This window comes from Lutra lutra, chromosome 14 (assembly GCF_902655055.1).
Source record: "Lutra lutra chromosome 14, mLutLut1.2, whole genome shotgun sequence".
In the NCBI taxonomy this organism is placed as follows: Eukaryota; Metazoa; Chordata; class Mammalia; order Carnivora; family Mustelidae; genus Lutra; species Lutra lutra.
Window position 1 is genome coordinate 47,873,934 of NC_062291.1, and position 27,145 is coordinate 47,901,078.

Sequence of the window (27,145 nt, forward strand, 5' to 3'; positions counted from 1 at the left end):
TTACGGAAGCATGGGGCCAGCACCTGCTGTGCCTCCGCTGCTTCCCCTGTCACCAAAGGCCACTGTCTGGGGGGAGGAGAGGGTGCTGCCACAGCACAGAGGCCCTCAGGATGGCTGTGGAGGAGCTGGGCTCTGTGCCCTGTAACTAGGGGTGCGGGACCTGAAGAACAGCCCTGGGACGTGGAGAAAGGTGCTTCCTTTCCTTTACATCATCTCAGCGCAGGCTGGAGTTGGGAGGGGAGGCTCCTCCATATGCATCTGACCTTGACTAAGCTCACACATCCAAGAAGGGAAGCTAGGTCAGTCTGCTCTTTCTGACCCACGCTGCCTCTCCGCAGTCCCCAGGGAGTGCTCCTGACCTCATCAGCAACTCTGGACCCACCAACCCCAGCGTCCCAGGCCTTTGGTTCCCCTCCTCCTGGGCCAAACATGGCAGCCTCTCATTCAAAGTGGCTGCATTCCTTTTTGTCTCCTGCTCTAGGAGAGGACAGGCTTCGTTGCCTTGCAGTGACCTTTCTGGGACATAAGCATCTGGCTGGATGCAGGAGGAGACAGCCTTCCCTGCACCTCTCCTGCGCCCAGGCCCTCATGTGGTCTCAGCCAGGACGGCGAACCGTGCTCAGGGCCAGCCACCCTCAGGGCCAGCCACCAGCGACTGTTCTGATCGGGGGATTGGACCACGATGGTGACCCCAAAGAGACCTAATCACAGTCACTTCCCAGGTCCCACCCAGGCCACATTTGGTTGGCCCAGGAGTTTACAGATCCAAATGAAGATGCGAGTGGAGGGAACAGCTCTCTCTGGGAAGCTGAGCTCACATGAGACAGACACTTAGGAGCCACGAATGGCCGTGTTCCACCATTGTTGCTATGGACCAGGGAAGGGAGCAGGTGGAATGATACAGCTGGAGGCAGTGACCAGAGGGACAGCATCTCCTGCTCACGAAAGGCAGTCACTGGCTTTCTGTACCTCCAACGGAGAGTGTCCCCAGTGAGGCAGATGGAAGGAGCACCCAGGCTCCTGCCTGTGGGGACTGAGGACACACCTTCCATCCAGACCCTACCCCAGGCTTCTCTAAAGACAAGGGAGACAAGTCTTGCCTCCAGAAACCATGTCTCTGTTCTCTGCCCCAGCCTCCTCCGAGCTGTCAAAGGCGTGGTTGCCACGGCCACTCCACGGTGTGGCTGTCTTCATTTGGGCTTTGCCCTGGGGGTCAGTTTTACTTCACAACCAGGCCTTGGAGGCCCAGAGCAGGTTCTTGAGGACACGTTCCCCCCTTCGCGGTCCTGGTGACAGCCGGGGAAAGCTGCGCGCAGCTCCGCCCGGACGTCCTGGTCACGCCTGCGCGGCCCGCGCTGAAACGTCGCTTCCCCCACATTCCCAGCGGGTCTCCCAATGCCCCTGCCTTCCTACCCGCTGCTTCTGGCCCTCTCCCAGCCGGCTCCCAGCACTCCCAGCCTCTCCCAATGCAGACTGTCTTCAAGGAGACTCAGGCTCCAAGGTAAATCCTTCTCACGCCGCCCTCCAACCCCCGCTGGCGTGTTCTCTGTAGCCCGGAAGTGTTGAATGGGGCTTTTGGAGATGGAAAAGCAGTCCCTCCTGGATTGGGTAGAATTTTGGGAGGGCCATCACCTAGAGGTCTAATCCTTGCCACGCCAGCCTTCTGCTGCCGGCTGTTTCCAAGATTCAGTCGGGGCTTGCCATGGTTCTTCTGGACGCCGCACCAACGCAGAATGCTCCCTTCCTCCTCTGCCCCCTCCCCTTCCTTCCTTCTTTCCTCCCCCAGGACAGCTGCTGCTGCGGTGGTTGACCTGGTGCAATGACCCGAAGGCACTTCATCCCTTCCACGGCGTAGCCCCGGGCACTTGTGAAACAAATGTATGTTTTACTTTGGTTTCTCCTGGTTCCCCCAGGCCTGCAGGCAGCCTCTGGGATTCCCCCGCCGCACTGGCTCAGCTGCGCCTGCTCCTGGAAACCCTAGCTTTTCACGATGCCCCCTCCTTGAGCTCTCACGGGAGATCTGGGTCCCTGGCCTTGAGCCTGCCTTCTCTTTGGGACTGACCTGCCTCATGGTTACCTCTCTGGAGCTATGTTCTCCTCCGCGCGCCGCACCTACCAGGTGCTTCATGAATGCTGTTCATTTTTTTCTTTAGCATTTTTTTGCATGTAAACAGTGGATTCACTTGCTTTTTAGTGAGTGGTGGAGAAATGATCTAATTTTATTTTTTCATACATTTCTATCCAGTTGTCCTAATACCGCTTACTAATAGTTCATGTTTCCCCGCGGATGTGAGATGTCACCTTTGAGTACACTAAATTTGCACATCTAATTGAGCCTATTTCGGGATCTCTATTCCATTGTTCCCTTGATTTATCCCAGAGAACACTGTTCACATGATAGATTTAGAGTATGTTTTGATTTGTGGTATACCTAGCCTTCCCTTCTTGCTCTCTTTCTCTCCTAAAAAAAGTTTTATTATGGAAAATATGTTAATATATGTAAAGTAAATGTAATACTATAATGAACCCATGTACTCATGGTTCAACTTCAACTTGATCAGCATTTTGCCATTTTTGGTTCATTTATATCTCATTTGCTACTTAATTATTTTAATCATTTTTTAATGTAAAATTTATGTATATTGAAATGCACGATTTAAAAAAAAATTGCTCCATTTGTGTATGTAACCCATACCTCTATCAGAGCATTAAATATTTCCATTGCTTCAGAAAGTCCCTTTGGGCCTCCTTCCATTCCATACTTCCTTCCCAGAGGCAACCATTGCTCTGATTTGTTGTTGTTGTTACCGTTGGTTATTTTTCATAAAAATGGGATCACAGAGCGTGCTTTTTGTGTGCATCTTTATTAGTCTGCAAAGCCTGTGAGATTCGTCTGTGTTGAAGGGTGTAGGGATAGTAGGCTCTTTTTATTTCTGAGTAGACTTCTATTATATAAATATACCATGGTTTGTTTATTCATTATCCAGTTGGTGGACATTTGGGTTGTTTCTGGTTTTTAGCTATCATCAGTAAAACTATTATGAATATCCATGCATGATCTTTATGTAGACATGTATTTTTATTTTATCTTGGGTCAGTTGGTAAGAATGCATTCCTGAGTCACTTAAGTGTATGTTTCATATTATAAAAAACTGCTAAACTGTTTATGAAAGTAGTTTTATCATTGTACATTCCTACCAACAATGTAGGAGCATTCCAGTTGCTCTAGGTCCTCACTATTTGGTGTTAATAATCGTTTTTAGCCATCATACTGGGGTGCTGAGGCATCTCGGTGTGATTTTCCACTTATCCAGTAAGTGATAATGTCAAGCAACTTTCCATGAGCCTTTTGGTCACTAGTATATTGTTGTACATAAATATCCATGTACACATATGCATATATGTATATATTTTATATATTAAAATTTTTTTGGTATCTAAGTCTTTTGTACATAAAAGGTTGTGAATCTTTTAGTTATTGATTTGATGGAGTTCCTTATATGTTCTGGTTACTTTCTTGATCAGATATATGCTTTGGAAATATATTCCAGTGTGTGACTTGCCTTTTCATTGCTAACAATCTCTGTCCAGGAAGCCTTTTCCTCTTCTCAGGAATCCGTAGATATTTTTTAATGTTTTCTCATAGGAGCATTATAGCTTTAACTCTTTCAGTCCTAAGAAACCCCTTATGTTTTGTTGTTTATTTGTTTTCTTTTAGGGTCTTTTTTCTTTTTTCTTTTTTGTATATGGTGTGAGGTAAGAGTCAAGATTGATTTATTTTCATCAGGAGTATCCATGTTATTCCAGCACAATTTCTTTTTTTAAATTTTCTTTAAATTCAATTAATTAACATGTAGTGATTATTATTAGTTTCAGAGGTAGAGGTCAGTGATTCATCAGCTGTATGTAACACCCAGTACTCATTATACCATGTACCCTTCTTAATGCCTGTTACCCAGTTACCCCATCCCCTGACTCCCCTCCCCTCCAGCAAACCTGAGTTTCTTTCCTATGGTTAAGAGTCTCTTATGGTTTGTCTCCCTCTATGATTTAGTCTTGTTTTCTTTTTCTCTCCTTTCCCCTATGCTTTGTTTTGTTTCTTAAATTCCACATATGCCTGAGATTGTATGATAATTGTCTTTCTCTGATTGACTTATTTCACTTAGCATAATACCCTCTAGTTCCATCCACATCATTGCCATTGGAAAGATTTCAATTTTTTTGATGGTTGGTATATATATATATATATATATATATATATATATATATACTACATCTTCTTTATCCATTCATCTGTCAATGGACATCTGGGTTCTTTCCATAGTTTGGCTATTGTGGACATTGCTGCTATAAACATCGAGGTGCACGTGCCCCTTCAGATCACTAAATTTGTATCTTTGCGGTAAAAACCTAGTAGTGCAATTACTGGGTCATATGGTCACTATATTTTTAACTTTTTGAGGAATATCCATACTGCTTCCCAGAATGGCTACATCAGCTTGCATTCCCATCAGCAGTGTAAGAGGGTTCCCCTTTCTCTGCATCCTTGCCAACATTTATTTGTTGTTTCCTAATTTGTTAATTTTAGCTATTCTGATTGGTGTGAGGTGTTACCTCACTGTAGTTTTGATTTGTATTTCCATAATGCCAAATGATGTTGAGCATTTTTTCACGTGTCTGTTGGTCTTTGGATGTCTTCTTTGAAGAAGTATCTGCTCATGTCTTCTGCCCATTTCTTAACTGGAATTTTTTGTTTTTTGGGGTGTTAAGTATGATAAATTCTTTATAGATTTTGGATACTAGCCCTTTATCTGATAAAACATTTACAAATCTCTTCTCCCATTCTGTGTGTTGTCTTTTGGGTTTGTTGACTGTTTCCTTTGCTGTGCAGAAGCTTTTTATCCTGCCTTGGAGATGTGTCTAGCAAGAAGTTCCTGTGGCCGAGGTCACAGAGGTTGCTGCCTGTGTTCTCCTCTAGGATTTTGATGGTTTCTTATCTCAAATTTAGGTCTTTCATCCATTTTGAGCTTATTTTTGTGTGTGGTGTAAGAAAGTGGTCCAGTTTCATTTTTCTGCATGTTGGCTGTCTGATTTTACTAACACCATTTGTTGAAGAGACTGTCTTTTTTCCATTGAACATTCTTTCCTGCTTTGTCAAAGATTAGTTGACCACAGAGTTGAGGGACCATTTCCGGATTCTTTATTCTGTTCCATTGATCTAGGTGTCTGTTTTTATGCCAGGACCATGCTTTCTTGATGACGACAGCTTTGTAATAGAGGCTTAAAGTCCAGAATTGATGCCCCTAACTTTGGTTTCCTTATTCAACATTCCTTTGACTATGCAGTGTCTTTTCTGGTTCCATACAAATTTTAAGATTATTTGTTCTAGCTCTGTGAAAAAAGTTGATGGTATTTTGATAGGGATTGCATTGAATGTATAGATTGCTCTGGGTAGCATAGACATTTTAATAATATTTGTTCTTCCAATCCATGAACATGGAATATTTTTCCATTTCTTTATGTCTTCTTCAATTTCTTTCCTGAGTGTTCTATAGTTTTCAGATTACAGAGCCTTTGCTTCTTCTTCTTCTTCTTTTTTTTTTTAAGATTTTATTTATTTATTTGACAGACGGAGATCACAAGTAGACAGAGAAGCAGGCAGAGAGAGAGAGAGGAGGAAGCAGGCTCCCCGCTGAGCAGAGAGCCCGATGCGGGGCTCAATCCCAGGACCCTGGGATCATGACCCGAGCCGAAGGCAGAGGCTTTAAACCACTGAGCCACCCAGACACCCCAGATCCTTTGCTTCTTTGGTTAGGTTTATTCCTAGGTATCTCATGGTTTTTGGTGCAGTTGTAAATGGGGCCAATTCCTTAATTTCTCTTTCTTTCTTTTTTAATTTCTCTGTCTCATTGCTAGTGTGTAGAAATGCAACTGATTTCTGTGCCTTGATTTTATATCCTGCCATGTTGCTGAATTGTTGTATGAGTTCCAGCAATTTTGGGGTGGAGTCTTTCAGGTTTTCCATATAAAGTATCATGTCATATGCAAAGAGTGAGAGTTCGACTTCTTTGCTTATTTGAATGCTCTTTATTTCTTTTTGCTGTCTGATTGCTGAGGCTGGGACTTCTAGTACTATGTTGAGCAACAGCAGTCCAGTACTGTTTCTTGAAATGGCTTTGTTTCTCATGAATCTTTTCTCAAAACATACCCTTACATTCCTTATTGCCAGAAGCTGCATTCCATTCCCCTTCTAAGCCTGCTCCTCACTGATATCCTCCCTCTGGTCTCATGAGATCTCCCTGCAAAGTGGAGCCTCTTTAGGGAGGACCTCATATCCATCAGTGCTGCTTCAGTGGTGGGAGGGCATAAAGGCACTCAGAGCTAAACAGAAGTTTCAGCTGTTTCTTCCTACTTCCCTAAAATAAAACTGTTTTGGCATGGCAGGTGTGTGGCTGTGTATGATGTGGGTGATGTCTATGAATTTCCCACAGACAGACCAGATCTTATCACCCCGGGTGTCAAGCACAGTGACAGGCATATGGCTATATCAAGGAAATGGCAGTGGGATAAATGGAAGTATCGATCAAGAGAGGTTTTTTTCCCAGTGCCTTACTGAAGCTCTCATCCTTAGTGATGTCTGTACCTTCTCAACCACCAAAGATAAATGAGCTTAGCTTAAAGGACTTGTTCTTAGGTTTAAAGGTCCTGGAGGAAGGCATTCTTCTCTCTTATTTGTGTCTGCAAAACCCAACTTAATACCTGGCCCTGATAAATCATTATGCTGGTTGTAGGGGGTTGAATGGCTTAAGTTTGAGTAATAGCTTATGATTCTTCTTTCTTTTTTCAGTGGGCTCCTTTTTGGGTGTAATGTCAGTGCTACCAATATGGAGTTGTAAATTCTACCTTCCAGCTACCTTTGAAAATTAAAAGAAGTATTTGACCACTTGTAGTCTTCTGATGCTCTGTCATTCTCTATGTCTCCTCCTGTCACCAGCAGCTTCTATCACTACCCCTTCAGGCTCCAGGTGTCTTGTAGGGTTACTAGTCACACTAGTATTCATGTCCTCCATCCCCAAGAAAGTGCAATCTGCTGGTTGGATTTCCTCTCTTTTTCTGGAGTTTATCATAATCCTCACAGGGATCAATGAAATTCAAGGAAATTGCTTTCTCTTCAGATTTAAAAAAAACGTCCCACTGCTATGGAAACAGGCTTCTTTCGTCTTGATTCCAACTTGGTGTAAGAAATACATTGTAATGGGGCGCCTGGGTGGCTCAGTGGGTTGGGGCCGCTGCTTTGGCTCAGGTCATGATCCCAGGTCCTGGGTTCGAGCCCCCACATCGGGCTTTCTGCTCAGCAGGGAGCCTGCTTCCTCCTCTCTCTCTGCCTGCCTCTCTGCCTACTTGTGATTTCTCTCTGTCAAATAAATAAATAAAATCTTTAAAAAAAAAGAAATACATTGTATTAATGAAATGGGAGAGTGTTTATGATGAATTAAGTGAGAAAAAAAACCCCAACATGTTATAAAGCAGAATTTATGGCATGATTTTAAATTTTGTTAAGAAAAAAAAAATGAAGACCAAAGAAATATCTCGGTAAACAACAGAAAAAAAATGAAATGTTATTCTCACATGGGTTATTGCTTAGCGGTTTGAGGTATTAGATATTAATGATTTTAATTTTTTGCTGTAATTCTTTATACTTTTTGTACAATGTATAAAATTAACAATTTATTTATTTTTATTCTTTTTTAAAGATTTTATTTATTTATTTGAGAGAGAGAAAGACAGGGACAGAGATAGTGAGAGAGAGCACAAGCAGGGGGAGAAGCAAAGGGAGAGGGAAAAACAGGCTCCCATGGAAACATGGAAACAGGGAGCCTGACATGGGGCTCAATCCCAGGACCCCGAGATCATGACCTGATCAGAAGGCAGACACTTAATCTACTGAGCCACCTAGGAGCCCCAACATGATTTATTTTAAAAGTCAGGAAAATTGGGGCACCTGGTGGCTCAGTGGGTTAAGCTGCTGCCTTCGGCTCAGGTCATGATCTCAGGGTCTGGGATCAAGTCCCGCATTGGGCTCTCTGCTCAGCAGGGAGCCTGCTTCCCTCTCATCTCTCTCTGCCTGCCTCTCTGTCTACTTGTGATCTCTGTCTGTCAAATAAATAATAAAATCTAAAAAAAAAAAAAAAAGTCAGGAAAATTTTATCAACTTTTTTTTTGTCCTAAGTGTAGATCATTAGCTCTCTGAAAGAGAGTATGATGGACACTATGAAATGCATTCTCTTTAATAATAGGAATAAGGCTGGCATATGGCTGAACTACACTTCCCAGCCTTCCTTGCCATTGAATATGGCCATGAAATCCCAATGGGATATGAGCCAATGTATTGAATGCCACTCACAGGTTGGGCTTTTGTGAGTAAAGATGGGCTTTGTCCATTTGCTTTCCCAGTTGCTGAGGGTTGCAGATACCAAGACTTAAAGGACAAAGTAGCTTTGTGTTCCTGAATCACTGTCTGAGGGACAACCACCGGCCCACTTGAGTAAGTGTTATGGGAAATAACCTTAACAGAAACTTTGTTTACTCATCTCTTTCTCCAGAGTCCAGCTGGGATCTGGCATAGAATAGATGCTCAGTGCATTTTCTTTTTTATTAGAACTGAATGTTGACTTTCCTGGTATCTTTGTCACAAAGTTACAAATAAAATACATATCCTTAATTTATCTCAATTTTATTACACAAAGTTAATAAAATGCTATTTCATGTAAAATGTGAGAAGCTTGTAACAGTATGTTTCCACTTACTCCCTCATCTTTTGTGGGACTGCTGTCATATATTTCTTGTAAGTATGGTATAAACTCCAATTCACAGTGTCACAATTTTTGTTTTAAACAATCCTAGTGTTTTAAAGAAATTAAGGCAAGAAACAGTAAATAGTTTAATTATATTTGCCATTACTAGGGCTCTTCCTTTCTTTCTGTAGATCCACATTTCCATCTGGTGTCTTTTCCCTTCAGGCTCAAAAATTTCATTTAGATTTCCTTCCTTCCTTCCTTCCTTCCTTCAATATTTTATTTATTTGTTTGACAGAGAGAGAGAGAGAGAAAACAAGCACAGGCAAGGGAAGTGGCAGAGGGAGAGGGAAAAGCAGATTCCCTGCGGAGTAGGGAGCCCGACTTGTGACTTGATTCCAGGACCCTGGGATCATGCCCAGAGTAGAAGGCAAATGCTTAACCTACTGAGCCACCCAGGCACCCCTTCTTAGAATTTCTTGTAGTACAGTTCTTCTGGATATGAATGATTTCAGCTGTCATTAATCTGCAAATAACTTAATTTCATTCCCATTTTTTCAAGGATTTCATTGACTAAAAAGTTATGTGTTACCAATTTCTGGTTTTTTCTTTTAACATGCTAGAGATATTTTTCCATTGTCTTATGACTTCCATTTGTTTCCTGACAAAACATCTGTCTGAGGTTGTGTTTTTGTTCCCCTGTTTGTAATACTGGTTTTCTCTGTTTTTAAGATAACATTTTGTTTTTCACTGTTAGGAGTTTGACTCTGATGTCTGTAAGTGTAGGTTTCTTCCTGTTTTGCTTGGGACTTACTAAGCTTATTGCATCCACAATTTGCTACTTTTCAACAAACTTTGCAAATTTCAAACATTATTTCTTCTGATATTTTTCTCTACTCTCTTCTTTTTCTTCTTTCCCTCTGGGGCTTCAGTTACACATTTATTATGCCATTTGGTATTGTCCCAAATGCAACTGAATGCATGTTTATTTTTCTTCAATCTTTTCTTCTCTGTCTTTCAGATTGAATAATTTCTATTTAGTGGTCTTTAAGTTCATTATTTTTTTTCCTTTTGCAGTCACCACTCTGCCATTGGCCATCAGTAAAATTTTCATATTAAATATACTTTCTGGTTCTAAAATTTACATTGTTTTGTCCTTCTCTTGTTTTACTATTTAACACATAACAGTGTTATGTTTATTTCAGGTGTACAATATAGTGATTCAACACTTCCATACATCTCCCAGTGCTCAACACAACAAGTGTACTCCTTAATCTCCACCACCAATTCAACCCATCCCCCACCCTCACTCCTCTGGTAACCATCAGTTTGTTCTCTATAGTTAAGAGTCTGTTTCTTGGTTTGCTTCTCTCCTCTCTTTTTTCCCTTTGCTTGTTTGTTTTCTTTCTTCAATTTCACATATGAGTGAAATCATATGGTATTTGTCTTTCTCTGACTGACTTAGCATTATACCCTCCAGCGCCATCCATGTCATTGCAAATGGCAAGATTTCATTCTTTGTTATGGCCAAATAATATTCTATTGCCTCCTTATACCACATCTTGTTTATCTGTTCATCTACCAATGAACACTTGGGCTACTTCCATAAGTTGGCTATTATAAATAATGCTGCTATAAAAATAGGGGTGCATGTATCTCTTTGATTAGTGTTTTTGTATTTGGGGGTAAAAACTCAGTAGCGTGATTACTGGATCCAGGGTAGTTCTGTTTTTAACTTCTTGAGGAATCTCCATGTTGTTTTCTACAGTGGCTGTACCAGTTTGCATTCCCACCAGTAGTGCCAGAGGACTCCTTTTTTCTGCATCCTTGCCAACACTTATTGTTTCTTGTGTTTTTTATTTTAGCTATTTTGACAGGTGTGAGTGGCATCTCATTGTAGTTCTGATTTGCATTTCCCTTATGAGGGACGATGTTGAGCATCTTTTCATGTGTCTGTTGGCTATCTGGATGTCTTCTTTGGAGAAATGTCTGTTCATTTCTTCTATTTTTTTAAAAAATATTTTATTTATTTATTTGACAGACAGAGATCACAAGCAGGCAGAGAGGCAGGCAGAGAGAGAAGAGGAAGCAGGCTCCCCACTGAGCAGAGAGCCCAATGTGGGGCTCGATCCCAGGACCCTGGGATCACGACCCGAGCTGAAAGCAGAGGCCTTAACCCACTGAGCCACCCAGGCACCCCATTTCTTCTATTTTTTAACTGGATTATTTTTTTGGGGGGGTGTTGATTTGTGTAAGCTTGTTATGGATTTTGTGTAGTAAGCCTTTATTGGATATGTCATTGTAAGTATCTCCTTACACTCAGTAGGTTGCTTCTTAGTATTGTTGATTGTTTTCCTTTGCCGTGTAGAAGCTTCTTATTTTTATGCAATCCAATAGTTTCTTTTTATTTTTATTTCCTTTGCCTCAAGAGACATATCTAGAAAAATATTGGTATGGCTGGTCTCGGAGACCTACTGCTTGTGCTCTCTTCAAGGATTTTTATGGTTTTATGTCTCACATTTAGGTCTTTCATCCACTTTGAATTTATTTTTGTGTGTGGTGTAAGAAGTAGTCCAGTTTGATTCTTTGCATGTAGCTGACCAGTTTTCCTAGCACCATTTGTGGAAGAGACTGTCTTTTCCCCACCGGATATTCTATATTCCAGTCTCTTTATATTTTCCATTTATTTGCTGAAATTTCCTACCTTGCAGTTATTATGACTATCTTTTCCTTTTAAGTCCCTGAATATCTTTCTAATAGCTGCTTTAAAGTCCTTTGGTGATACTTCTAACTTTAGGTTCATCTTGGGGTCTATTTCTATTGACAGTTATTTTTCTTGTTATAGGTCACATTGTTCTATTTCCCCAGATTTCTACTAATTTCAGTCATATGCTGCAGAGTATAATGTTACATTGAAGGGATGCTGCATTATGTTTTCTTCCATTAAAGGATGATGAGTTTTGTTCTGGTTGGCAGTTTGACTACTGGAATCTCCTTTTGGTTCTGCCGAGTTTGCTTTTATTATTTGTTAGGACTTATCTATTTCCATTAAAAAAAATTTGTTTTAAAGATTTTTATTTATTTATTTGACAGACAGAGATCACAAGTAGGCAGAGAGGCAGGCAGAGAGAGAAGAAGGGAAGCAGGTGCTCCACTGAGCAGAGAGCCCAATGCGGGGCTCTATCCCAGGACCCTGAGATCATGACCTGAGCTGAAGGCAGAGGCTTTAACTCACTGAGCCACCCAGGTGCCCTCTATTTCCATTTTTGAACTTGTTCCTAGTTTGTGGCTTCTACTTTAGTGTCTGGTTCTTTCTCCTCTGTGTGGCCTTTCTGGAGTGTAAGATGAATTCTCCATATACTCAAAGAGGTCTTTCCAATCTGAATGGGATGTAACTCAAACCTTCGTAACACTGCCCAATCTCTGCTACTTCTGTTCGGTTCTCAGCCTTGGAGCAGGTTATCTAGGTCTTTTGGAGTCTTACCCTTATGCATGCACAGGTGACCCATGGCCGAGGACACACATGATGAGTTCCCACAAAACACACTCCTCTCAGGACTCTGCCCTTCTGTCTTCTGCATTTTTATTTCAAGATTATTGCCCCTGGGCCTCTGCTCACCTGCACCTTGCCAGGAAGTAGCCATAGGAAGAAGTCAGGACAACTGTGGGCCTCGCCTATTGTGTTATTCTTATCTTAAGGACTATAGTGTTCTGCTGCCTGCTCTTCAGTGCAGGGAAACTGTTGTCTTACATATTTAGAGTTACTTTCAGTGGGAGGGTATGTTCTGTAACAGTTACATTGTTATAAATGGAAGCAGAAGTATAATAGCTATTTTTGAACATTTTAGAAAAAATCAGAGAGTCTCACATTTCCCCTCAATAAAAATATACACGTACATGAGCAGTTCATAGTTCCTGACTGCTTCAGTGTCTGAGCATGACCAAGTGTCTCAATAATAACTCATATTTGTACAGCTCTTTCTAGTGTTTAAAAACCCACTGGCAAATATTACTTGATTTGTCCCTAAGACATCATAGTCATTTCTCCCCACAAATAAGAAACAATGTAAAGATGTTGACTGTGTTAATACAGTAGTGGAAATTTCAATCAATATTTTCAAACCAGGAGCTAAGCCTCTAACATATTCTCTTCAGTCGACAAAAGTAGGTCTCTCTCTGGGAAAGAGTCTTGTCCCAGCCACCAAGAAAATTAACATTTCTCTTCCCACAGTGGTACACAGTATATAGCATTATGGGCCTTGGATATAGTGTAAGGAGTATGTTAATTAGTTGCTTTAAAAAATATTGGAGTCCGTTTTGGCCTGACAAGATGATTCTGGTGCTGGTGTAGGCACTGTGGCCTGTCTCTGGGTGACCCCAGATACCCCTCCTGTGCTTCTGGGTTTCCAGCTTCCAGTGTGGCTTCCTTTGTACCCATGGACAGTGGATGAGAAATGAAAGCTTACGTAAGGATGCTGGTGACTGGGCCTGGGATCAGTGGGGGCATGTTGCCTTCGTCTTCTGTTGGACAGGGTCTCCCATTTTGGCTGCTGTCTCCTGGCAAATTTGCCCTGGCAAGAGTTGAGTTTTGTTATAACTGTGTTTTCATTTTTGAACTAATATCAGAGCCTTGCTGCCTCCTGTAATAAAGGATGTGCCCCTCACTTATAGTTGCTTATGAATGGCCAGTTGGTTATGAGCTAGGAATGGGCGATGTGCTAGCTTGTACCAGTCAGACATTCATGCTACCCACCGCTTCTGCTTATGGGGCATGGAGAGGTTGTGTGCTTGGGTGGACATGCTGGCTGATGTTACATGGACAGTGTTGTGGAGGGCTGATAGGAAATGACTCAAGCTAATAAACCCGAGGGAAAGAGCACCATGTTGCTGAGTTTCAAAGAAGTTCATCCTATTATTTAAAGTCTTCCTTCATCATGACTTCAGTGTTACCCACAGCTGGCCATCTAGCCTTGGAGGACTCCGTTGGTTCGTAGTACAACTTAGGTCTGAGGATGGAGGAGAAAGGACTCCAAGTGGAGAGCTCTCTCTGGACCCAAGTGAGAAGAGGCAGATGACCCCATGCAATGTCATGGAGGCCCGTTAGACACATCTCTGACTAAACTCACCCAAGCACCACTATTGTCCGTATTTTACCAGAGGTTCAAGGGGGAAGTCCAGCCGGACAGCACAGGGCTAAATTCTGTGTCCACTCTTCACTAGCTTTTCCTTTGTCTTTGACTCAAGACAGCACTGCTTGACCACTGAGCACCCTGCCCTAAGGGGCCGTCCCACAGGGCCCGAGTCATCCACCAGAGCTCAGGCAGTTGTGTTACTGTCTGGGTCATCTGCTGACTCTCCACTTCTGCTTTCTCCAGGAAATGAGCAGAAACCAGCTCAAGTGATTCATATTGAAACATTGTTGAAGACTAACAATGCTGGCCAGATCCTCTTCCCCCAGGCCTGAGGGGCTTGGGCTGAATCTGGGGGCACCCATGTCACCTGATGTCGGCAGGCCCTGACCACCACACCTCTGGGTAGGTCATCTTGTTCGTGGCCAGGCCATGCTGGGCCTGAGGTGGGCATGGAGGTCCTGTCTGTCAGGGAGGGGCCTACTGGCTGCCTCCTGGAGAGCTGGCATGGGAGTCCATGCGGCCACCAGTGCCTGGTCTGGGCTTGTGGATGTAGGACAGGAGGTGGGCTGATGAGCAGAAAGCGTGTGCTGGGTGGGTGGTACAGGTGGCAGGGGCCACTCGAAAGCATGGGTCTGCTGGGGTGTCTGTCACTGTTGGAGTTTGCCGAGCTGGGCTGGGCTCCAGCTCCCTTCACATCCTCCTACCTCAGGTCAAGTCCTTTCTCAAGGTTCTGCTAAGGAAGGTGACATGCTACATGTGGGAGAGGCTGGACGTGGGCCTGTCTGTGCTAAATCCCAGGGTTGAAGAGAGGAGGCTGACTGTAAGGCTCCTCTGCCCAGAACCCCACAGGCCTCTGAAGGGTGCTGAGCTGTGAGGGCCGCTTCCCAGGGACCAAGAGAGCTAGCTTTGTCCTGGTCTGGTGGTCATTCCTGGGGGTCTGGTAAGTAAGGGCCTCTTTAGGCCTCCCTTTCTTCATGTGAATCATCACAACAAACCTTAGAAATGCCAATATTTTCTGAATAAGCAGGACCCGCCTGTCTCACAGAGAATTTGCTTTTCTCTCCTGAAATCGTACCTTATAGAACACTGAACTCATCCTTTGTCCCCGCTTCTCTCAAGTGACAAGGAGCTAATCCAGCAACTCGGGATTTTATGTATTACTCTTTTCAGGGGTATTTTGATGTTGACATGATATCCTGCAAAATTTTCCATTTAATTATTTGAGAAATATTTATCGAAAGCCATTTCCTCCCAGCACTGTTAAAGGCATCTGGGGCAGCAGATGGGGCCAGTGGTGCTTGGTGCCGTGGGCTGCATTGGGATGGGGAGCAGGGGGTTGGGAGTGGGGGGTCCGGAGGCTGGAAACCTGTGTACCTTCTGGGTGGAGCCATGAAGGAAGGGAGGGTCTGAGCCCTGTGATTTTTGAGAAGCATTCTGGGGCAGGGGAATAGAGAATGTCAAGGTGCCTTGCAGGAGGCCTGGTGGGGGCCTGGGGGGAGAACAGTGGAGTAGAGAGTGGTGAGGGCAGGCCAGTGACCTGGCCAGAGAGGGATGCCACGGGGTCAGGTGAGGGAGGGCCTTCCTGTTCAGTGTGAGGATCTGGGCTGTTCTCCCCAGACAGGGTGCTTCTAAATGGTGAGTAGGTAGAAAAGAAAATTTAGAAACAGTGTATAGGGTATAAGAAATATCACCTAAGTGTTTTTGTTTTTGTTTATTTTTTAATTTTAATTTAATTTTATTTATTTGACAGAGATCACAAGTAGGCAGAGAGGCAGGCAGAGAGAGAGAGGGGGGAAGCAGGCTCCCCGCTGAGCAGAGAACCTGATGCAGGGCTCGATCCCAGGACCCTGAGATCATGACCTGAGCTGAAGGCAGAGGCTTTAACCCACTGAGCCACCCAGGCGCCCATGTTTTTGTTTTTTTTTTAATCATCGGCGTCTTTGAGGTCCTTCATAGGCTTCGCCTCTCCCTCTCCTGTCAGAGAACATGGTTGTCCAGAATTTGGGGATTATTGGTCCCTTGCTTTTCTTTCTAATTTTACCTCATATGTTTGAATTGCTAAATACTTGTTACTTAGTTTTGCATGTTTTTTGGACTTTGTAAGTAGGAATTTTTTAAGTCTTTTAAGACGTGCTTCATTTGCTCCACAGTATGGTTCCGGAATGCCTTTGTACTGTTGCATGTGCTTCTGATTCATTCATGCTTATTGCTTGCTGTATAATACTCTGTGATATATACATATACCTCAGTATATGTCCCCAAGTTAATTCTGGTGGACACCGGGATTTTTTTAGGTTTTTGTTCTTGTTTTTCTATTATAAGCTGTTAGGAGCTCTAGCACTTGTTAGGTATTGCTAGGACGCCCCTTGCACATATATCCCAGGGTAAGTGCGCAAGAATTCCGTAAGGTATAAGCCCCGAAAGTGGAACTGGTAGGTTTACAATCTTCACCCTCACTGGATGATACCAGATTGCTTTTCTGAACCAGCTGCACCATTTTACCCACCCATCAGCAATCCGTAAAAGTTTCTGTGGCTCTATATCTTCACCAACATTTGATATGCTGAAGTTTTAATTTTTGCCGATCTAGTGAAAATGAAAATCTACCTAGGCTTTTAATTTGCATTTCCTGAATTACTAAGGTTGGGCATCTCTTTATATGCTTATTGGCCATTGTGGATCCCTTTTCCTGTTCAAATCTTTTGTCCGTTTCTTGTTGGCATCATCTGTCTTCTTACCCAACTGATTTTCTATAATTTAATACATATTTGGATATTAATCCTTTGTCAGATATATATATTATATTTTACTCTTGTTTGTGCCTTGTCTCATTACATTCTTGGCAATTTCTGCTAACGATCAGATTTCTTAATCTCAAATGAGCTTCATTTATCCATATGTTCTTTTATGATATACGTGTATTATCTAAGAAATTCTTCTCCACTATGAAGTCATAAAATTATTCTCTTACATTATTATTTTCTTTTATAATTTTGCCTTTTACATGTAGAAATCCCTCATCTAAAAATGATTTTTCTGTATGATGTGAGATAAAGGGTAACGTTTTATTTTATTTTGTTTTTCCCATATGGATAACCAAAAGTGTTAGCTGTATTACTTAAAAAGGCCATTCTTAGGCACCTGGGTGGCTCAGTTGGTTGAGCGTCTGCCTTAGGCTCAGGTCATGATCCCAGGGTCCTGGGATTGAGTCCCGCATCGTGTTCCCTGCTCGATGGGGAGTCTGCTTCTCCCTCTGCCCCTCTCTCTCTGCTTGTGGTCACTCTCTCGCTCTCTCAAAAATAAAAATTTAAAAAAAATTAAAAAATAAAAAGGCCATTCTTCAGCCACTTATCTACACCCACTCTGTTGTGAATCACCTTGTCATGTATATGAAGTTCTGTTTCTGGGCTCTCAGTACTGTCTGTCTGTTTATCTCTTTGACAGTACTATATGATATGATTAATTCTAGGCTTATAACAGATTTTGATATCTGAAAAGAATCTATTTTTTTTTTCTTCTTCTTTCATTCTGTCTTGTCATTCTTGGTATGTTCTTCCTTCATATGAATTTTAGAAACAGTTTATCAGACTCTACAAAAAAGCTATGTTTAAGTTTGACTGAAAATGCAATTTGGAGAGCTATACCATCTTTATGAAAATGACTTCTCCAATTCATGAACATGGTTAGTATCATTTATTTAGATGTTCTTTTAAATATTTAAATAAGTTTTATAATTTTCCTTATAAAATAGTGCATATTTTGTTTAGAGTTATTCCTAAGTGGTGTGTATTTTTTTTTTTTAGTGGTGTGTATTTTTATATCATTTTAATTGTCACTAAAAATATGTGTTTTGCACTCGCTGATGCATGCTTGCATTTTAAAGAAGAATCATTTAAGCTGTTCTATGGGTAGCAAAGGAAGAAGCAAGACTATCAGTTAAAAGGATGTTGTACTAATTCAGGCTAGATGTATTGTTGGCTCTTCCCAAAGTGATAGTAGAGATAATGAGAAGTGATCAGAGTGCTGAGATTCTAGATACTTTCTGAGTATGAGATTTGATGATGTTTTAAGTGTAGTGTGTGGGAGAGGGAAGTTGATGACTCCAGAGCAACAGGGAGAATGGAATCGTCCTATTTTGAGCTAGGTCATGGGCAGAAAGAACATATCTGCAAAGTGATGGTTATTCCAGGATAAAGGTTTGAACAGACAAAGGTAGAGATGTATATTAGACACCAAGTGTAGAAATGAAGTCTCGGCACCCCCTGTCCCCATGTGACCTTCACAGTAGGAAAGCAAGCCAGCTTGGTCGTCTGGGGGGCAAGGGGCGGATATCCTGTGCAGGAGGGAGAGAAAAAAGGTGAGCTCCTTAGAGTTCTTGAGTCACACTATAGAGCTTTTTAAAATTTATTTATTTACATTTATTTATTTATTTCCAAGTGAGGATATGCATCTATTTCCATTTGTTATGCAAACTATCAAAATACATGTGCATTTTGCACCTGAAATGATTTTCCAGGCAACACTCTTAAGCCTTTGGCCGATGGCCCGAAGCATTTGCACACCTGTAGGAAGCTTAGGTCTCCAAGTCTGCACCTGTGCTATCTAACACAGAAGCCTCTAACAACACCTGAAATATGGCCAGCCTAAACTGAGATGTGCTGTAGTGTAAAATGCACATCAGATATCGAAGATGTTTCAAACAACAAGAAAAAGAAATGTGAAGTGAAATATCTAATTGATACTTAAAAATATTGATTGCATATTGAAATGATAATATTTTGGAGATACTGGGTTAAATAAAAATATATTTGAGTAAATGGCTTAATTAATTCCAGCTCTTTACTTCTACTTTTTAAATGTGGCTACCAGAACAATTTTAAGTTATGCGCGTGGTCTGAATTCGTGGCTGGCTTGGTATTTCTTCTGGGCAGTACCGTTCAGAGGTATTTCATGTTCCATGGCCAGAGGCTTTTGTGGGAAATATAGTTCAAGAAGGATGGGAAACCAGGGAGGTGAAAAGCCACTTGTCCCAAATAATTCCAGGGAGAAAGAAAGTATGAAGGGTAAGAGGAAAGGATTTAGTACTTAAAATAAACCGGACACTGGGCAGGGTCCTGGTATTTGCCATCTTTTTTAATCCCCACAATGAGCTCAGTTTCATTACTCCCATTTTAGAGATGAGGAAATGGAGGCTCAGAGAAGTAAGGTCCTTCATCCTCAGACAGTAAATGACTCAGCTGGGATTTGAACTTAAAGCCTGTGCCGTTTGAATTAGCTGCTACCACCACCATGAGTTGAGGAAACACTTCTGGAGAGAAATAGTCAAGGTTTGGCAGAAGTTTGGAAACTGCTCTTTCCCTTTAGCAAATAGTTAATCCTATTTTTGAAAATTCATCTTCCCCGATGATTCACAGGAAACAAAAAGATTGCGTGGGGATCCTTTTTATCCCAGCATCGCCCATAATAGCAACCGGGACACCCCAAGCACCCCGTGATTAGGGAGCGAGAGAGTGAATTACAGGCAATAGAGCAAGAGCACGCTTCTTAGTCATTAAACCTGATAACTTAAGGGAAAAGGCAACATAGACTATGTTTATGATATGATGATAGGCGATTGATACAATGAAACGGTTTATACATCAGTTATAAGTCAAATATGCTTCAACATGAAAAGTAACATGCAGAAGAAAAGGGACTTATCTGTTGATCTTTGTGTTTTTAACATGATAATAATAACAATAACAATAGTAATAATAGTATCACCCAAGTAGCACTTGGATATGGCTTTTTAAAGGATACAAAGAGATAAAGATGCATACGTGAAGAAACCGTTAGGGAGGTTGGGCAGAACATATCAAGAGTTAGTAAGGTGGAAGCGTGCTGCAGTGAACCCATGGGCTTCCTCCTCCCACTCTTTGGGTGTGGACCAGATGGAGGCGCGAGGGGCAGCAGGCTGGGAGATGGACGTACTAAAGGCAGGGCCCAATGATCCCTCCTTCTGTGTTTCTGCCAGAGCATGCAGACCACCCCTTTACTGGGTTGGGTGGCGTTGTCCACCTCCTCCACCGGTGCGTGAGTGTGTGAGGCTCTCACCTGCGTCCCTGCATCCAGCGTATGTGCAACAGCTGCAGGGGTGGGTGTGGGAGTGCGGTGGGAAGGAGGGACTGCCGTCATCCTTGTAGGGAACGAAGGGTGAGTAAAGAACCAGGGGAATCCAGTGGGGATGGGCAGAAGTCCATATAACCAAAAAGGGGAAGAAAACCAACCAAACAAAGCAGGGCAATACTTTGCAATCAGTACACAGAGCCTGGTAACTTTTAGTTTTCCTTTTCACATACCTGCCTCCAGAAAACATTTAATTATGTAAATTAATGGGGGGCAAGTCCCCCCCCAGTGATTCCACTGCTTCCCCTTGCAGACGGGATCTCTCGCAGACTCTCCCCTCGAAAACATCACCTTGGTTCCAGGAAATACTTCTTCCCCCGGCACAATTTAAGGTGTCTGGATAGTCTCAATTTTGACATGTGTCTTTAATGTGAGGATCCCCTCCCCCCATGTAATTAAATAATTGTGTCATTTTATAATTGATAGAAACCTGGAGTGGAGGAAATACAGGGAAGAGGAAGATAAAGTGTATTCATGACTAATGATCACACAGGGAAGAAAGTGATGGGCACCCCAGTTGTTACAGGCAGAAGGTATTGATAAATTTGGGAATTATGAAGTGCTCACTTTTTTTTTTTAAAGATTTTATTTATTTATTTGACAGAGAGAAATGACAAGTAAGCAGAGAGGCAGGCAGAGAGAGAGGAGGAAGCAGGCTCCCTGCTGAGCAGAAAGCCCGATGTGGGGCTCGAACCCAGGACCTGGGATCATGACCTGAGCCAAAGGCAGTGGCTTAACCCACTGAGCCACCCAGGCGCCCCTGAAGTGCTCACTTTTATTCTGCTTGACTCCACACATAGTGTCCCGGCACAAGTGGCTTTGGCTACCAGGCTCCCCCTTTCACCTGGACCTGGAGGTGATCATAATCCTGAGCACCTAGTGTAATTACTAAGTGAGATCTGTAGTGTGCGTGTAGGATTGGAGACTGGCAAGTGCTGTCATTGAGTAAGGGGGGGAAGGGGAGCTAGGGAGGAAGGGATAGGTAGGGGGCTAGTGACTAGGCTCATGTAGGGGACCACATGATCAAGCTCACCCCAAATCCCAGAAATGCTGAAGCCTAACACAACCAGAGTTAAGAGAACAAACCAGACCACCCTGCCCTGGGAGTCAGTGGTAGGTGGGTCACATTGTGACCACAAAGAATGACCAAGCAGTAAAGAAGAAGTAAGCCATTAAAGATGTTACCGCAGTCCTTACTCAATGGTCCTATCAGTGGTAGAGACTTTAACAAGATTTAAGTTCCTTGGTCACTTTTCAATAAAAGACCAACCACAAAAGCCCTCAGTGGCAACTTGCTTGTTTGCGACCCTCTCACTCCTGAGATCTTTTGCTCTTTCCTTGCTCAAAACAATTCTATCACTTTGCTCACTCTCCTTCATCCGCAAGATTCGTTCTTGGACTCTGTGAGCAAGAGCCTCGCTCTCCCTCTTCATTATGGGCTGGTAGTGACTACTTTCTAATCATAAGGTGGCTCAGTGGTGGGAGGAGTTTGGAAGTTGGAGAGAAGAGGGTTATTTCTCAGTTGTGGCATCGGGGATGCCTGGCCACGGAGGCAGCCAGGAGATGTGTTTGGAAGGGTTATGTGGAGCTGAAGGAGGGGCATCCCAAGGAGAGAATCCTGAGTAAAGGTGAAGGATCAGATTATGAGTGGACAGTTCATTTGTCCAGACTACATTGGAGGTGCAGCGAGAAGTGAAGCAAGGTAGGAGGTTGGGCCATGTCACTGAGGGCCAAGAGCTTGGGAGTGCTCCTTGAGAACACAGGGACCATTGAAGACTGGAGCAAGGGAGTGCCGTGATGGAGCTGTGCTCCCCGGTCTGCCGCTGTGGGGTGAGTGGGAGACAGATGAACAGAGTGGGAGAAAGCGGACACTCAGGGGTGCAGGCGACTCACTTCCCCACCTGTAACACGAAGCACCCGGAATAAGGCTCCAGAAGGGTGTCTGCCAATGAAGTTTTACTTTTCAAATCAGCTTCATGTTCAGAGGATTCACATTTCTCTTCTCACCCCTGGATAAGTGTTTTACCAGAATGAGCATCCTACAGCCTAGTGAGTTTCTGGTTGTGTCAGAAATATTTTCTTACCCAAACCTAGTTCTACATGCACAGGAAATGCGAGAATGGCACTGAGGAGGATCAGAAGGAGGCAAGGAACCTCAAAAAAGTACCCAAATGGATGAGATGGGTTGCCTGCCCTTGGCGGGGAGGCAGGCCCGGGGGAGCCCACGCCTGTTGCACCCCTGAGTGTCAGCTTTCAAGGCCAGGGTGTGGCCCAAGGGCGGTTCGCTCCTTCCCTGTTTACTAATCCGACAACCAGCCACACAGAGAAAGCCGTAAGGAGCCCCAGTTCCGGCAGCTCGTTCTGGAGGCTGAGTGTTGATGCTGGGTGGGCTGCAGGTGGCAGCCCCAGAGGGCCGGTCAGTGGGTGGCCACCTTGTGCCCAGGCTCGTGAACTGTCAGCCTCTGTGGTTCCCAGAGGTCAGCTCTTGCCTCTGGGGATGGTGAGATCACCCTGTCCTGGCCAGGCCACACAGAAGACTGGGCACAGACCTCCGGCCAGGGACCAGCAGCATCTTCGCAGATCCAGCTGGGGGACCCCTTCGGGGCTGTTGTCAGTAAGAGCTTCCAGCTACATATATTCTCCCCGCTGTTGCTGACTGTGTCGGGCCAGCCTGGACTGGTGGAGGAGGGTGAAGGGCTTCAAAGTCAGAAAAGTCCGGGTTTGTCTTTGATTCTGATGCTTATTAGCAGTTTGAGTTCAGACAAGTTCCCAGTTTTCTCTGCATGTCAGTTTCTCTGTGGCTTGCTTTCTGCCTCTATGTCACGGGGATAATGATATCTACCTTACAATTTTTCTAAGATTAGAGATCACGGACAGCTCTGCCAGCAGATGCTCATCCAGGGATGGCCATGTACACTTGACCTGCCCTTCTTAGGTTGGAGAGCAAGCCACAGACTAGCAGCAGAGCGGCTCCCCGATGACGGGGGCTGGGTCTCTTGTTCCTTTTGCTGTCTCTAGCCCATGTCTTTGTGCAGACGGTGACAGCTTGGTTGCAGCTAAGCTTGGAGGGTCTGGCCAGGGGAACTGCTCCCTGGCTATTTCGGGCAATGTGGAAGTCAGTGCACATACCGAAATACAAAACCAGGGACCCTCCTGCAGGACCTGGCGAGTTCCTACATTCTGTTACTGTTGCACAAACCACAGAGGTGTGTGCTAAATGAGAGTGCTTGGCCTGGAATCAGAAAAAGGAAGTTACAATGGTCGGGGCAGGTGCAAACCGCCCAGTTCCTGTCAATCAGAGTCCCCATCTTAGTCTTCATGGGGGTGTTCCTCAACTTCTGGAAATAACCCAGTCATTTGAGACAGGATGTAGGCTTGTGGGTGGGCTCTGCTGTTCTTTGCCAGTGGGAGCTCTCTGCCCTCGGCTGATGGAGGAGGTGCGGACACTTGCTAACTGAAGAGGACTTGGGGCAGCACCCAGGCGGCTGCTGGTCCTTGCGCTGGAACTGAGTGTCAAGGCTCTCAGGGAACCTCTAACACTACTTGTTCTACTGTCCCATCAGCCACTGTCTGCAGGGACGCTTGCCACTACCCATGCTCTTGTACTCGCCCTGGAGCTGGCTGTTGGGGAATGCACTCCTGCTCCTGTTTCCCACTTTTTATCTTTAAGATGGCCAGCTCACCACTTCTAGCTTTGTCTCTGCGAATCCCAGGACATACTTCTGAAGCCTCGATTTAATCCACCAAGTATCCTGCTCTCCTTTCAAACCAGTGCCTTGTTGTGAGAAAATCTGAGATAGGACACTGTCGGCAGACAGGCCAGGGGTGGGCTGATACAGAAGAGAAGCCAGGTCTAGGGTGGGGTCCAGCTTGCCTTGGCTTTGGGGCTAGACCCTAAAAAGTGACCAAGGCTCCAGAGCACACACACACAGAGCTATCTGGCCTTAGGCTCCTCCAGGAAGGGCAGGCAGATTTCAGGAGCCCGGAGGCAACAACACACACAAAGGGAGTGGGTTAGGGTGGGACATGTGTGGAGTCAGGGTCGGGGTGCTGTGAGCCACAAGGCAAGAGGTGTGGGCATTCTGCAGACATCTAGCCTGTGCTGGATGGCCTCTCACATATATTCATATGCTTAATTCTTTCCACAGTCTGGTGAGAAGATATTCCTCCCATTTTACAGGTGTATGCATGGAGGCTCAGAGACTGTAAGTCACAAAGCCAGAAGGCTAGGGAGAGGTAGAGCTAGGATTTGAATCAGATCTGTCTGAGGCTGCTCTGGGTCTGCCCCTGGAGCTGGGTGGGGATGCAGTGAGTCAGGTCCAGCCCAAAACTCCAAGCTCAGGGTGGTGATGGTGTCTTATTAGGGAATTAAGGCTGCCACAGAGGCAGACTCAGAGGTCCCATTCCCACGCATCCTGAGCTGGCCTGCTGGTGGGCCTGGCACCCTTGGCCCCTGCCAGCTCACAGTCGGCCCAGGAGCTCATCTGGCCTCCACTCACAGCTCTGGGATCACCTTGCTCAGGGATTCTTTTTTTTTTTTTTTAAAGATTTTATTTATTTATTTGACAGAGATCACAAGTAGGCAGAGAGGCAGGCAGAGAGAGAGAGAGGAGGAAGCAGGCTCTCTGTGGAACAGAGAGCCTGATGTGGGGCTCGATCCCAGGACCCTGAGATCGTGACCTGAGCCCAAGGCAGAGGCTTTAACCCCCTGAGCCACCCAGGCACCCCCTTGCTCAGGGATTCTTAAGCGAGGCACTCCTCCAGGGCCTTTCGACTTCTTCCCAGGCCGCTTGCCTCTGCTGGGGATGCATCGAAAACACCTGAGACCTTGTAGAAAACACGCTTGCCAGGGCCCCACCCAGACCAATGGAGTGGTCCTCTTCAAGGAGCAAGGCCCCACTGGGGGGTTCTGGTGTGTGGCCTGGGCTGGTGCAGATTGCTCTATTTCTAGATGCACTGAGCCATTCTTAATGCCGTCAGCTTCTCTTAGATGTCCCTTTGCCTCTGTGTTTCCATGACCCTCGTGGCCAGAGTGTTCCTTGCCTATACCTGGGGTGTACTTGAGGCCCTGGCTCTTCTTGCTTCCCGTTTCTCCCGGCTCCAGGCCTGGCTTAGTGCCAGCCAGGAATACCTTTTCTAGAATTTGTTTATATAGAATCTATTTATTTCTAGAATCTGTTTTATCTCTTCTCCCACACCTTCAAGATCTTCTCATTATCTAGAACACCATGTCCATGCCAGCCTACTCTCCTGGTCCTTCTTGACTTAGCTGCACCATGATTTCCTGGGCTCCCTTCTCCTCTCCAGAGAGCCTGCCTGCTTGCACTGACCTTGTTTCCTGTTCACCGCCCTGTTCCAGCTCTTTGGCTGGCCCTGACCTGTGCAGAGGGGGCCGTGACGTTCGTGAAGCCCTTTGGAGTAGCAGCCACAGCAGGATGGGGAGAGGCAGGAGGAACATCCCTTTCTACATGCTACCCATGACCTCTTTCTCTTGGGGACCCATTGTCCACAGTTGCATGTCTTGTCCTCTTTTGGTCAGTTGTCAGCTGCAGAGAGGTGGGGGGTGCTTCTCTTACCCACCACCACAGATCTGGCTCCTCCCTGCCCCTAAGAAGGTACAGCCCAATGTTGCAGCTGCCACATGGTGTCTGCTCAGCAAACACTGAGGGCCTCGGGAAGGGCTGTCCCACAGAGGGTTCTGCTGTGCTGCTGAGCTCAGAGGGATATCAGAGCTCTCTCGGGAACACTGGCTCTCAGGAGCTCGAGGCAGACCCCGTGGGAAGTCTCATGCCCTGAGGAGCCCCTGAGGAGACCCTGCAGCCGTAGTGACCAAGCTCTGTCCCTTCTCATCTTGCTCCATCATGGACAGCTGGTACTCGCCCTGGCATCCAGATGAGGTGTGAGATGTGGTGGTATGAGGAGAGGGAAGTGGGAGCTGGAGGGAGTGTGTATGGACAGGGCTCTCTGGGAGACCGTGGAGAAGCTAGGGTGGGTTGCGGTTGTGGCCATCCTGAGTGCCTCAGCTCTGTGGCCCCTGGGCAGGGCAGGCAGGGAACGAGGTCATGCATTCCATGTTCAGAGGTCTCTGTTTTGGGGGCCTGCGTTGGAAGAAGCAAAGGGACTGTAACATCGCTGTCTCCTGTCCACGTCACACCACACAGGTGCTCATGCCCCTGATGTAGTTTCTGTTCCAGAGTGTCACGGAAATGGGTTAACACAGTATGTAGCCTTTTGAGACTGGCTTCTGTCACTTGCTATAAGACTTTGAGGTCCATCAGGTTGCGGTGTGGGTCTGTAGTGTGTTCCTTTTTACTGGGGAGAAACATCCCATTGTCCGGACATACCTGAGTTTGTTCTTTCACCCGCTCAGGACCATTTCGGTTGTTTCCAGGTCTGGGCGGCTATGAATACACCTGTTACAGACATTCAGGGGTAGGTTTTGTATGAAGGTAAGTTTTTATTTTCCTAGGGTAAACACCCAGGAGCCTAACTGCTGGGTGAGTATATGTTCAACTTTCTAAAAAAAACTGCCAAGATGCTTTCCAAAGTGGCTGGACCACTTGTATTCCCATCAGCCAGGATGCATCCTTGCCAACAATTAACAATCTGTGTTTGCTTGTTTTTTTAAAGACATTCTAACAGGTGTATCCTGGTATGTCAGTGCGGTCTTCCTCTGCAATCCAACTGTCTGGCTCAGTTCTTCTGGTTAGCTACGCTAGGCTGTGGAGGGAGCAGAGCTTCTATATTACTAGAACTTCTACAACAGCTTCTTCTTTTCAATTTACTTTTAACTTGTAAGCTCTCCTGTTAGCAGGAAATGGCAGGGAAGAGGAAGTGAGGCCTCGCCCCACCTTGCCTATGTGTTTGGAACAAGAATGCCTTTGTTTTTTTCTTTCTGAGGGCTCTAGGTTAAGGCCAGGTCCTTGCTGACACAGGAGCAAGAGAGTATGGATCTGCTGACGTGTGGCGAGGAACTGACTTTCGAGTGGAAAGAAAAACAGATCACGTATAGCCATGCGTGGAAAGCTGCTGTTCTGCTCTGTATCGTCTGAT

At 44.8% G+C, this 27,145-nt stretch overlaps 1 protein-coding gene across 3 annotated transcripts in view; it reads left to right on the forward strand.

Moving 5' to 3' along the window:
- The first annotated feature begins 14,178 nt into the window (after nt 1-14,178).
- Nucleotides 14,179-27,145, forward strand: part of WDFY4 (WDFY family member 4) — a 279,441-nt gene continuing 266,474 nt past the window's right edge. For 2 of the 3 annotated variants that reach the window (XM_047702650.1, XM_047702652.1), the window contains exon 1: nt 14,179-14,329. The gene's annotated coding sequence lies outside the window, so the exon portion shown is untranslated. Of the gene's footprint in view, nt 14,330-14,694; nt 14,868-27,145 lie in introns of those variants that run through there. The other variant, XM_047702651.1, reaches the window with a different exon arrangement.